Genomic DNA, 13,487 nt, shown 5'->3' on the forward strand with positions numbered 1-13,487 from the left:
TGTGAGATGTCCCCATCTGAGACCTCTCCCTGTCAGGAGTCTCTCTGGAGATTTATCAGTGTGTAACCTTTCCTTCCCATCCCAACAAGCTGATCCCTTTGCTCTTTCAGTTCATTAGCAGCTCTCGGGTATTTTGGTTAAGAGTTCAAACCACCTACATTCAGTGGTTAATGTGATTTTGTTCTTAAATTTCTCTGCACAGAAGCATCAACAATTTTCTTCTCTCTTCCTTCATTTCTGAGGTAGTGAAAAGTAACAGGAGCATCTGAATCCGTTCCAGGAGTCCTTTCTCTTCCAGCTCAAGATAACAAGGAATTAGTGACATGAAGTAAGGATTTAAAGCCCTCCCTGGAGACCACATCCCTCAGATCTGTGTTTGCTGTTTCTCTGCAGGGATCCACTGGCTGATCTGAGACGTTCTTCAGTGCAGTGTGAATACTTTTGTACTGTGAACTCAGCTTGGGTCTGACAAGTGCTGTAGCCAAAACCAGCTAATCAGAGGAGCACCAATAGAGCCAATTACTGCTCAGGCTGCACTTTCAGCCACTCATGCATGTGCCACAGTCATTCACTCACTTCCTCTGCTTAGATAGTCTTGTAGACTTTGAGACAGGCTCATGATTTTCCCAGGCAGGAGCTCTTCCTTTTCTTTCACACATTTTTACAGGCATTTAAACCAAAGGTTTCTCCCTCTGGGGTATGTCATTTTCTTTGCTGTTTCTGTGGCAATGCAGGTGATTTAAACCTTTAATAAAACATTGCTCTGCTCTGTCTCTTTTTGCCTTTAATGTATTGACTGAGTTGAGCGTTAGTCCAGGTATCAAACAGGAGAGCATGGTGCTCAGTCTGGCTGCCTTTCTGATGGGTGTAGGTGATTGGAAACCTCAGCCCAGCTGTCTTTTATTTATATATCTGCAGTGATTCCTTTATAGTCCAGGGTACAAAATATCAAACCCAGATTTCTTTCCCTCTGCCCACCCCTCTTTAAAATGGGTGACATACAAAGATGAGTATTTGTGCTAGTGTCCCCAAAGGAGGAGATGTTTTTGTTAGCTTCTTTTATCTGTGGTTCTCTAATTTGAGTCATTCTTCTCATAGCTGGACACTTGGTCCATTGTATTTCACTATTTTTGTACCAATACTGGGCTGGGTGATTCCTATTAAAAAAAAAAAATCACATTCCCTTGCCATAGTTCTTCATGTTTATGTTTTTTCCTTTGAAGAATAATCACAACCATGAAGAAACTGGACCTGTCTTTGGGCATCATTCAGCTGGGAATACAATGTTGCCTCAAAGAGTTTGGAAAGATTTACTTTATGCATAGCAGTAAAAAGACTTCCTGTAATATCAGAATTCAAATGGAAAAGTGAGTAGAAGGATCAAGCAGTTGATAAAAATGGAGATCTTTCCCTATAACTTCCCTGTATCTTTCTGCCCTGTCTTGTCCCCTCTGTCCTTTACCCTTTCCCCTGTCTATCTTCACAGAATCACAGAATGGGTTAGGTTGGAAGGGACATTAAAGGTTCCCTAGTTCCAACCCCCCTGTCGTGGGCAGGGATACCTTACTCTAGACCAGGTTGATCAAAGTCCCATCCAACCTGCTGTTGAACACTCCCAGGCATCCACAACTTCTCTGTGCAACCTGTTCCAGTGCATCATCCCCTCCCAGTCAAGAATTTCTTCCTAATATCTAATATAAACCTACTCTTAGTCAGAAACCAATCCCCCTTCTCCATTCTGCCCTCACTGTAGTCACTGAGTCCTGCTCTCCTTTCCCTCTGCCCTGATCTCTGACAAACCTCACCAATTCAAATGCAGTTTCCTTTGGATCTGGACTGTCCTGTTAGCTGTGTTCTCCTACTGAAACTCCCATCTCAGCCTGGCTCCCTGACATCTGGGGAGATCTGGTCCTCATCTCAGACCCGTTGTGTCTGAAGGGGAACTGTTTTTCTCTTATCCATCACTTGGACTTGCAACCTGGATGACATCCTCACTTTAGACTTCCCTCTCTATTCTCAAGGTTGCTGGCACTTCCCCTGTAGCTTCTCCCAGAGGTTCTCTCTTTCCTGCCATTCACACAACAAAGATGTTTTTTTTGTCTCGTGCCTGGAGTCCTGCAGCATCTTTTCCTGGGCAAACCCAGCCTTGGCCCACCACTGCCTACCCAACTTACTGCCACACCCAGTTCTTTTCCAGCTCATCATGACTGAACATGTTTACCTCCCATCTTTTCCCTGGATTCCCTTGGCTACCTATCTCCACTCTCTGTTTACAGAAGAGCTCTGAGGCAAGAACTTCCTCAGCTCTGCGTTTCTGCAGCATCTGGTTTGTGAGCCGTGACTAGGTCCAAAAACAAGAATAGCAACAACATGCAAGCTGGTTCCAGCCCAAGTCAGCAGAGGCCAGAAGTTGCTGCACTCATAAGTCTGTTCATAAATCAATGTGAAATGTGCTGTCTGAGCATAGCTCCCAGTAGACACACATCTGCATAACACATACCACTGACACGACTGGTGATGGGAAAGATACCCAAAGAGAGCATTCCCACAGCTGGGGAGAAAGGAATAAAGATGTCTAATTCCCCTGTCCCTGGGGTGAACCCTGGCTCAGGTAAATGCACTTTTTAAGCATCAAGGGTTTTAAAGGCAGAGGGACTGTTAGGAAAGTCTAATCTGTCCACACTGATGATGTCATGCAGGGACTCCTGTGTCATGATCATTACTGAATTTAGAAGAAGAAAGTGGAAGACACACAATTCTCACTTTAAAATCTCAGGTGGTGGAGCAGATAGGTCATCCCTTGGTCCACTGTTCCAATGCTAAAATCTTACACTTTTTCTCATTCTTGATCTGCCTGGCGTCAGATTCCATCCATAGGTTCATGTTGTACTGTTGCCTGCTATGTGAAAAAAACCCTCTTGTTAGAAATTCTCACCCAGCGTTAGCATTTATAACCCAATAATCAAGTATTCCCTTGAATAAATTGAATACATTTTCCTTCACTTTGTGGCAGAATGACCAGACATTGTTGTAGCTTGATTGCCCCAGATTTTCAACATTCTCTTCTTCAGCAGATACCAGAGAAGAACTCAGGATCATAAAGCCTGCTCTCCAAAGAGTCAGGGAGAGAGCAGCACCACCACATCTATTTGGTTTTCTGCTCTTTAACCCAAGAACCACATTTATTCTGCTACCCAGCATTACACAAGTATGAAACAATTTTCATTGGTCACTCCTGAAGAAAAAAATGTATTGGCCAAGTACAACTTGCCCTTCAATCCAAGCTTCACTTATCAAGTGAAGGCAATTATGGCCTGGTTTTGGGCCAGGGCAAAAATCCCTCCAGCACCCAGTCACTCACACTGGTTCTCTTCAGCTGCAGGGGAGTGATGAAGAAAATGATGATTACATATCAAGGTCCTAGTGTAACAGTCATATTGTAGGACTTTGGCTTCTTGTCTGGAAATAAAAAGATAGAGATGTGAAATGTTTTGTCTTTGCTCAAGTTTTCTGGATTTATATCTTGTCCCTCCTGTGTTACCTAAGAGCTGAACTTTCTTCAGTTTTTGAATCACAGCTGGTAACACGTTTCACACAGTCTTCTTCTTAAGTGAATTTAGTGCTGCTAAATGGTAACAAATTGCTGGGACTGACTTCTCTCTGTGCCCCCAGCAGAAGAGAAGCAGGACACACCTGAGCTGTGGAAGGGGTTGCCTTTCCAAAGGGCCAAGATGCTTCCAAACAAAGCCCACTCTGTCTTTACTGGTGCAGAGAAGATATGCAGGTAAATCCAGCAGAGACAGGTCACTAGAGACAAGAGTCCCTGTGCAGCCTTTCTTCCTTCATCACTCAGAAATCAGCACCTGCCCTCAGAGAGTCTTGTGTAGAGCCCAAATGGAAATGAGAATCATTACCCTCATGCCATTACTGTCTGAACAGCAATGGGCACTTGTGCGCGGGATGCTGCCCAGCCCTGCCTTGGGATGATCCCATGTAGATGGATGTTCTTGCAGTTTGCCTGGATAGAACAAAAAGGGGAAAACAGCATCTTACAACAAGGGACCTTGGCACCATTTATGGTTAATGCAACTGAACTCACTCTCTGCTCAGTTTGCACAACTGGGTTCTTACTCTGATGAGTTAATTCCCTTTGACGTCCCTTCTGTCCCTCCCCTGCTTTCATTGAGTCTAAAATAACCCAACTGTCCATCTTGCTTATGGAATTACTGAACTTTTAAGAGAACACAAAGTGCTCTCCCACAAGGATTTGGGATTAAACCTCTTTTGTTTATTTTAAACATAACATCTTAATTCTTCCACTGCTGGAGGGCAAATGAGTCCCCACAACCCCAAAGAAACCTGCTTTCAAGCCCTATAACAAAGGTCAGTGTGATTTGTTTTTCATTATAGATGTTCTTTCCAGTAAAGTTGTCTCATGGTATATGACAGTTCAAAACACCTTTATATAATTTAAAGCATTATTATTTAAAATATTTTCCATTATAAACCAACAGATGCTTAACTTTCAGCACCATTCTCTTCTCCCAAACTGCACTAATCAATGGACTAGCTGATTATTTTTCCTGGGATGAGGTAAGGAAAACAACTGTCTGCCCCATGCATCATCTGCTGGATGATGTCTCATCCAGCACCCAAGGAGCTCTGGATTTGGAGGGGGAAATCCCACTGAAGCTGGCATTTCCTTGAACTGGGTCTGACTTCAGTCTCCTGGCTCTGGGGTTGTGCGTGCCTCATGTACAGATGTGCATGCACATCTGGAGGGGGAGACTTGTGGGAAAGAGAGGCAAGGCAGCACAGATTACTGAGTGATAGATTACTGTAGACTACCATAGGGTAAGAAATGTCCCTGCACCCCATGAAACCCCACAGGTTAAGAGATGGGAAATAACATGAGGGATGAGGAGGATGCAGGGGTGCAGAGCCCAAGAGAAAGCTAAAAACAGTGGGGAAAAAGGCAGAGGGAGTGGGAGAAAGAGACTCAGGACAGGAAGAAAAGGGCAGTGAGGGAAGCAGGTTGTCAAGGAAAATTTTAAGCAAAGAAGGAGCAAATGAAAGAATTAAGTTAACTAATCGAACAGTATATGGCAAACTTAGAGAAATAGGGACAAGAAAGGAGAAAAAGAACAGTGAGAATCCTAACCTTTTTTTTTTTTATATGGCCACCAACTGGAGGTGTCCAGCACAAACCCCACCAGAGAAATCTGTACATCCCCACAGGAGTTGTCAGACCTTCTGTAACACCAGCTTTCACTCTCACACTGGCCACCTTGCATTGCCTCTTGTCCTGCAGAAAGCTGGGCTTAGCCTGAGTGTCACGCCCTGCCTCATGTCCTCTCTGAGATGCTCCTCCTGCTCTTGACCCTCCTGGAGCCAGAGAGCTGCTGTGCCTGCCCCACCACGGCCCCACCATCACCCCCAAACCACCTTTCTTCTCACAGTCATCTTCGCACCTACTTCAATTTCTGGGCCATTCTAAATGAAGTACCAAGAGGAGAGAGGTGGATTTTCTTGTCTGGGGTGGCCTTATAAGCTGTGTCCCTGACAGTGCAGGGTCATAACCTTCCCACCAACTTCCAGCAACACTCACATGAGATGTTCCCACTCCCCACCAACCACCTATTCCCCAACCACCAGGCAGCAATTTTCTCTCTTTAACTGCTGCTGATAGGGCATCAAACCTCCTAGAAAAAAACTCACAAAATGGGTCAAGGCCCTCCTCTATTAGCATATGGGCTTTGTATTTTTCTGCCTTAGGTAGGTCTTGTTCTTCTCTGCTATGCTCTAGAATAGAGCTCTATCCACAGAGCAGCTGATATGAAAGCACATTCCCCCACCATTGTGCAGGAGGTTTCTTTGGATTTTAGAAATTACCCTTTGCAAAGGATAAAAAGGCTATGCTTAACCCGGTCAGTTAACCCAAGCACATGGCCAAGGCAGTGAAATGGGCTCTGATCCAGCTCCCTCATGGAGAATCCTCCTCTTCTCATGCCAGTCAGCTGGCTTAGTGCTGAACACAACTGTCCTCCTGACTCAGGGGAATGTCTTTCCTCCAGAGCTGGGTCAGCAATGCCACTAACATTCATGAAGGATTCACTTGAATGCCAGTGATGAGGGCAACGCTGCTGATGGGTAACTGTTGGTCATTTAGTCCTGCTCCCAAATTCCTTGGTAATGAAATGCTCAAATACACCACCAGAATTGCAAAGGAGGAGGAAACAGCTCCACATCTGTGCGGGGACTGTTGCATCTGCACACACACAGCAACTGGTACAAGGTCATATGTCAAGGCCAGGACAGCTGTCCCCTGGCCACCATTTCAGGGGCTGGTGACACATGTACAAAACAGGTGCTGTTGGAGCCAGTGAAGGCTACCACGTCCAGCAGCAGCAGCCAAAGCAAATGATTTTCTGGATTACATTGCCTGTCAGCAGAGCTGCCTGGCTCCTCCTTGGACTGCATCAATTGTTTGGGCTGAAATATCACATTTTACATGCTTATCTTGGGTGAGATTTCTGTAGACAAGGTTTTCAATGGTCTCTTCATCAGGGCAGTCTAAAGAGTAGTGCCTTTTTTTTCTTGTGTAGAAGACTTTATTCGTATGAGTAAGGCAAGACTTTGGTATCTCACTGAAACATGGGGATGGAGGAGATTGACTGGAAGGATAAGATTTGGGGACAAAAATGCCAAGCCTGGTAGGTCACATGGGTACCAGCTTCTCACTTCATAAAGGGATTGTGAACTCACATCCATTAATGTGTTTGTGGCACTCAGATAACATGGAGAAAAGCACCACGGGAAAGTCCATACAGGTGTTAATAGTTCAGCTTCTCAAGTTCTGCCTCTCAAATCCTTCCAGATTCAAGAATGGGATTTCAGGACATTTGCACACTGAGCAGTGAAGATAAAACATAAGTGCTCTCTAGGAGGGCACATTCCAAACTGCTGCTCATGGCTCAGCGCCCTTAAGAGACAGCAGGAGTTCTTGTGCTACTGAAGATTTACCCTTACTCATCTGCATCTATGTGCATGTAGCACTGAGACAGCGGGAGAGACCTTCTCTGCTCATCCCATCTCCAACGCAACAGTCAGAGAAGAGCTGGTTTCCTCAGATTGCCTGCTAAAAACCCTGCTGTGCAGAGGCTTGCTGGAGCTGGGCACAGACAAATGTGAGGTCCCGAAACACTTAGAAGTGGCATTCGCAATATAGACAGCCCAGAGAAGTTGTCCACCTTACTAGGAGAGTCAGTCTATAGCAGGAATTTCTGGGAATAAGAGTCACTTGCTCATAGCTTTTCCATTGTAGCCCTCCATCCTCTCACCACGAGTTTGCTGCTGAAGTTCATCTCCAGGCCCTGTCTGCTGCACAGGTGATAACAACCACAGGGGGAAGGGAAATATCTCTTCCAGAGAGGTGAACATTAATCACTAGTTTGGATTAAATATATCTCAGCTCCTAGAAACAGCTGTGAATTTTTTTTCTTTGCCATTTTTAAGTGTGATGCATTCCTCCTCTTCACCATCCCCTCGTGAAGGGGGAAAGAAAAGCTTGGATAAAAGCCTTGCTTCGGGGCAAGAAAAGATCCAGACTGCAGCTTTGCATAAATCTGTCACTTTGATTCCCCTGAGAACAACTGCAAATGTGAAAAATGGCATAGTGAAGCAAGCACAGGTGTTAACTCCTCTTTTTTTAATTGTGGGGAGAAAAAAAAGTGAGAAAAAGTCTTTATGAACAGCCCCCTGAATGTGATGCCTTTCACTCAGCTTTGCTTTCTTCGCTCTTCCAGAACTACCTCTGTGTCCATGAAGTCTTATTTCTAAACCAGAAAGGAAATGGGGAAATTGTCCCTTATCAGTATGTGCTGCAAAATCCACATTAACCACTCTTTCCTGCTTCTGCTGTTTTATTCTCTCTCTAGAACAATTTGTAGGGCTTTTCCCCCCTCTCTCTCACTTTTAAACACTAATGCATCAAAGATTTTCTGAGTTTGGCTCATGCGTAGGAGGGCAGTCTCTGAGAACGCTCAGTGATGTTTCACCCCAGGGTCAGCTTTGCATCCTTCATTAAATTTGGCTTTTTAACTTGAAACAAAGAAACACTGTTGTTACAAACACTTTTTTTTTGTCCTCAATCCTTTCACCTCCAAAGGCTTCTGCAGCAAGTGGCCAGATTTTGCTCAGGCAAGTGAAGACAGCCGTGGGGACCGAATCCATTTTTGCTGGCAATGCCCTGGTTGCACCCAGCAGGACCGACAGCACCTGGAGGCAGGGGCTGCCCCTCGGTGGCACTTGTATGTGGGGCATGAAGCAGGGCCCCCCACACCAGCAGGAATGGCACAGGCACCTCCTGCTCTGCCTGTGGCTGCTCCTGCCCCCAGCCATCCCACACAGACCGAGTCTGGCTGCAGCCCAGCTCCACACCCCTACCTTTGTCCCTTAATCTTCCATGCTTTCATTAAGCAGGAGGTGTTTTCGTTAAGGCTCCATTGTGCAGAAGGAAATTGCTTTCGCCACTGCAGTCCCAAGGGTTGTGCATTTCTTAGGCAATTAGACCTTTATCAGGCTTTACGGTGCGGAGATAAGGATTGCTGAGTATCTGTTGGCTGACACGGTCTGACATAGACATATAGCTTAATTAATGTAAGTGAAATGCTTTGAAGTCCTTTTTATTTGGGAGGGGAGGGGGGCGCTGGGTTTTGGGGTTTTTTTGTTGTTGTGGTTCGGTTGGTTAGTTTTTGTTGTTGTTGTTAATTTGTTTGTTTTAAGGCTTTGCCCAGTTAATTGGTAAAAGTTTATTTAGAGTAAATGCAGTTAAATTAATTTAGGACAGTGTTGGGTACACTAGTCACCATATCTAAGCCTGGCAAGCTGCTCTCTCCAGTCGTGATGGACTTGGTGACCACTTTCCTCCTGTGACAGTCTCAGGAGCACAACCTGATGGGACTGGAGACCCCACCAGATTGCTCACTACTTTCTCACACTGAACCACACCAGGACTCAGGGTGCTGAGGCAGGAGACCTGGCTCTCGTTCTGACATTGGAGTAAACTGCCCACACCAGGCCATCTCTAATCCTATTCAACTATAATCTGAGAGTATATGGAAAATGGTTTACCCACCAAGGGAGTTTTGTATTACAGTGCTGTGCTGCTTGTGCTGGAAGCCAAATTAATTGTAAGGTTTGGCCAAGTTCTGAATAGGTTGAAACCTGATTTTTGACTCAGTTTCTGTCTGACAAAGCACGATTTTGCAGCAGCTTTGCTTTTGGGGCTGCTGTTCCCATTCCAGCAAACAAGACACAGGTGGCTTGAGCTCAGACTGAGGATACCTGTGGGTCTTGTGTGTCAAGAACATTACATAGGGTTGAGTTTAAACAGATGAAAAGGTGAGAATTTGGGGAATTTTGGCAGCCTGTACAATTAATTTGCAATGACAGAGTTAGGATGAATTCCACCACTGCAGTACATGGCTTTTCCTGGGGACATGCAGTCCAGGCTAATGTAAGGCTCTGCCCATTATGTGGTGACTGAGGGATCACACTGAACCGCACCAAGGCTTGTGCTGGATTGTGACTGGAGTTTCTCATTTCAGTAGTCTACCAACCCTCACTGAAACAAACAGGAGGCTGAAACTGATGTTTTTAATGTGAGCTGGGTTGGCTGTTGAAACCCAACATTATTTATGATCATCTCTCTTACATCACTCTGAGATTGAAAAAACTTATTATGGACACATGCAACCATACACAGATATGATGAACATATGATATGATTAATACTCCACAGTTTAGATCAGAGTTCAGATCTCTCTTAAACAAAGGGTCTTTTTCTGTCCAATATCCAGAAGCTGGAATACAATTTCTCAAGAGGAATCCTTGGTTCTTAAGATCACTTCCCTCTTGGTTCATCTTTCCTTAAAGGCATTTGAGAAAGCGATGAGTTCTGCATAGACTGGAAATTGCAGAATATTTTCTGAAAGAGAAATACATTGTAAGACAGTAAAACCTTGCTGGTCCCGCAGGAGCTGGAGTCGGGACACCAGAGTGTAATTCTCTTTCCTGCCTCTGTGACATTTTGGGCAAGTCACCAAAGCATGAATGCCTAGAGCTGTAAGTAGATGCCAGAGAAATTAATTATGATAATAAAACTTCTGGGAAGAGGTAGAAATGCTGGAATGATCAAATCATGTGTAATTATGAAAAATATTTTCTGTCCTCTTGGTGACACAGAGCTGCAAGGAACGTGTGTTGCCTCCAGAAATGTGAGGGGCCAGGATGTCATCCTTTCAGAAACAAAACAGACAAGAACTGAAAAGAAAGAAAAGAAAAAAAAAAAAAAAAAAAAAAAAAAGGAAAAAGGGAAGAAAAAGAAAATAAAAGCCAAACTAAACAAATGCCTCAGAGGTCAATATGCAGCAGCCAGAACTTGAAAAGGCAGCCAGGGGAAATTCCCTGCGAACCTTCCCTCTGCTCACACAGGAATTCCTTGCCCCTAACCTTTGTTTGGGATCAGCTGAATCATGCTATACGGTCTTATTTTTCATTCCAGCTGTGTACCTCCAGGCTGCACACATCCAAGCGGATCATCAGGGACAAACAAGCCTCTATTCTTCTTTTCTTTCTCTGGCCCTTGTGCTCATGTTTGGAGATTCTTGTCCAACCTAGTGGCCTCTGCTGGAGCCACGCTGGTCTCAAAGGGTGACGGGTAGCACCCACAAGACCAGAAGAAGTTGCTGCAGCTGAGAGATGTGCAATTGCTCCTTCACTGACATATTTAAAGACAGTATTTGCTGCTCACTGCAAAAAATTATTCATAAAAACCCAGCCCTGATGACAAGTTGGCAGCACAATTACCTAAACTCTCTGTATAGACAGTCCAGGTCACTGGTGACTTTAGGCTGTGCTGTTTCAAGATGAATTAATTGCCTCCTGGGTTTCCCCTGGCTCTGCAAGGCTTTTCTGGATTTACACATACTGCCAACCGCTGGAGAGAAAGCCAAAGGGGAAAGATAGGGCTCAGAGAGGAGATACAGATGGGGCCTGTCTAGCAAAGCTTTAGTTTGATTTGCTTCTGAATATCATGATCTCTTTGTGCTGCGCCTCTTGTGTTGCAGGCCATTGAAAAGAAATAATAAAAAAAGACATTGCAAGCCATGAAAATAAAAAGCTTTGATCTTGTTCTGCTGTTTGGGAGAAAAGCTGCAAACTTCACCTTGCTGAAATGCAGTTCTAGCTGAGCTTTTCACAAACTCACTTCTACAGGCTTCATCCAAATAACAAACTGGGTCCCCATCTGGAGTTTTTGTCCTCCCTTTAAAGGAAGCTTTGATACACAGTAGTGGGATTCCCCCATGCACCAGTTCATGATGTTTGCTTGAGTCTTTCCCCTTACAGAGATGCCAGGCAATTTTCACTCCTTGCAGAAATGGCACACAATTCTTACTGGGATAACTCAGTGCATCACACAGCTCGTCCTCAACACTGCACCTAACAGCCCTGATGCAGTGACTGTTCAGTACCATCCCAAAGTGCTGGCCTTGTGGATGCTCCCATCCCTTGGCAATATTTTAACACCTTTAAATCAGGCTGTCTGCCTCCTCACACTACTTAGGATTCAGAGCACTTTTCCTAGACACACTGCAGAAGGAACCCTGGAGATTCCCGGAAAGAAAGGAAAACTTCACATGGTATTTTTTATCTGTGGGCTCTGCAGTGATACTATCATGCATCTCCTGGATTGTTGACATCTTGGCATTAATCCTCATTGAATTCGTCTGCCAGCTATATCCTGCTGTCTCAGATATGATTTATGCCTTTACTGTTATCCTGCCCCATTAAAACAAGACTATCCCTCAGGGAACCCCCCTCTTCTCAATATTTATGAGCAGGTTTGATCTAGAGATTCCCAAACCCAGTACTTTCAAAGAAGACATCATGTGGGCAACTTTCATCTATAAACTGCAGAAGCCACCAGGGTAGTATGACAATCTGATGTGACATCCTACTGCTCAATGGTTTACTGGGATTAGGAGACTCTGTCCCTTAAGCACTGTGTAATTTCACCAGGGGAGTTAGGAGTTTATTGCAGTCTTTTCCAGAGATGGCAGCATTTCAGTGAGGGGCTGTTGTGGAGCATCACATTCTAGTGGGGTTCTCACCCTGCATTGTGAGAGAATCCAAATGCCACTCAGAAACACTTCCCAGTACTGTGTTTATTCCCTTTTTTTTTTTCCACTCCCCAAGTTAAAAGCTATTTGTCAGACTCTTTTCTTCTTTGTGTACTTTATATGATCAGCTCTCAATAAGTGCATGATTTACGCTTTAGGATGAAACCTGGAAATAGCACTCAGACCCCTGGAGAGTTCATTCCTACAAACTAAAGAGGCTTTCAAACCATTCTGCCTGATTGCATCACGCTACAGAATGATTCAAGAGAGCAATCCTTATTCACTTCTTCTGCTCCTTTGGTGAGAATCATCACAGCACAGGGGGGGAGCTGGCTGTTTGGCTTTTTTATTTTATTTTGGTGTTTTTATCCCATTTTCCACCTCAGCCTGCACCTAATTCTCAGATATATTAGCTCAAGCTGGAAGTAACTGCTCTGATTTCAAGTGAGATGGGGTTTACTCAGCTGGCTGCCTGCTTTGCTCAATTATTAATGTTGGAGCACTATTGATTTTGTGTCCTTGAGCTTAGTGGTGAACAAGTGCTGAAAAATGGAAGTGGCAAGCACAGGAACAAGAAGAAAGCAGCATCTACTTCCAACATGGTTCAGTCACCTGAAATCCAAGTGGCCCATGAAATACGTTTATCTGTGTAAAATCATCCCCACAGAAGTTACTTTTTTCTCTCTCAAATTCCTCTAGTTACATTCATTCAACATTACTCTTCTTTCCCAGGTTCAAGGATGAGATGTGTCTGGGGTAATGGTTTGGGCAAATGATACTTTTACAGGAGCTGGCTGTAATCTAGGAAGTTCTTTGAGATTTGGTATGTAGAGATATCACACTGAAGATCTTACAAGGGACAAAAGCAAAGTAGTATTAACCCAGCTCTCACTCAAACACAATCTTCCACTGCTCAGTCCTAAAATGTACTTTACTGGCTACAGTCTCAGGCAGCCCAAAATCTTAGATGGCCTTTTGCTTTCAAAGAATAAAGAAGAAAAATGCCTCAAAACAAGTTTACTTTCATGAGCTCTCCTGTCCCAGCCCTAAGTTCACACATCCTACACAAAAATCCTCCAGGACCCTAAAGCACGCTCCCACATTGTCTCTCTACTCTGGAACACACTATTGATGCCAAAACTCACCATGTCCAGCTGGGATCCCAGCAGCACCTGTATTCAGCTCAGATTTGGCCTCAAGGAGAAACTACTGGGACTTTTAAAGAGATTTGTACTACATCACCACCCAGAGTACAGCCTATAAAAAAGGGGGGTGGTTTCAAAGGAAAAGTTATCAGGCCAAGAA

The sequence above is a fragment of the Aphelocoma coerulescens genome, chromosome 1A, assembly GCF_041296385.1.
Source record: "Aphelocoma coerulescens isolate FSJ_1873_10779 chromosome 1A, UR_Acoe_1.0, whole genome shotgun sequence".
NCBI classification, from domain to species: Eukaryota; Metazoa; Chordata; class Aves; order Passeriformes; family Corvidae; genus Aphelocoma; species Aphelocoma coerulescens.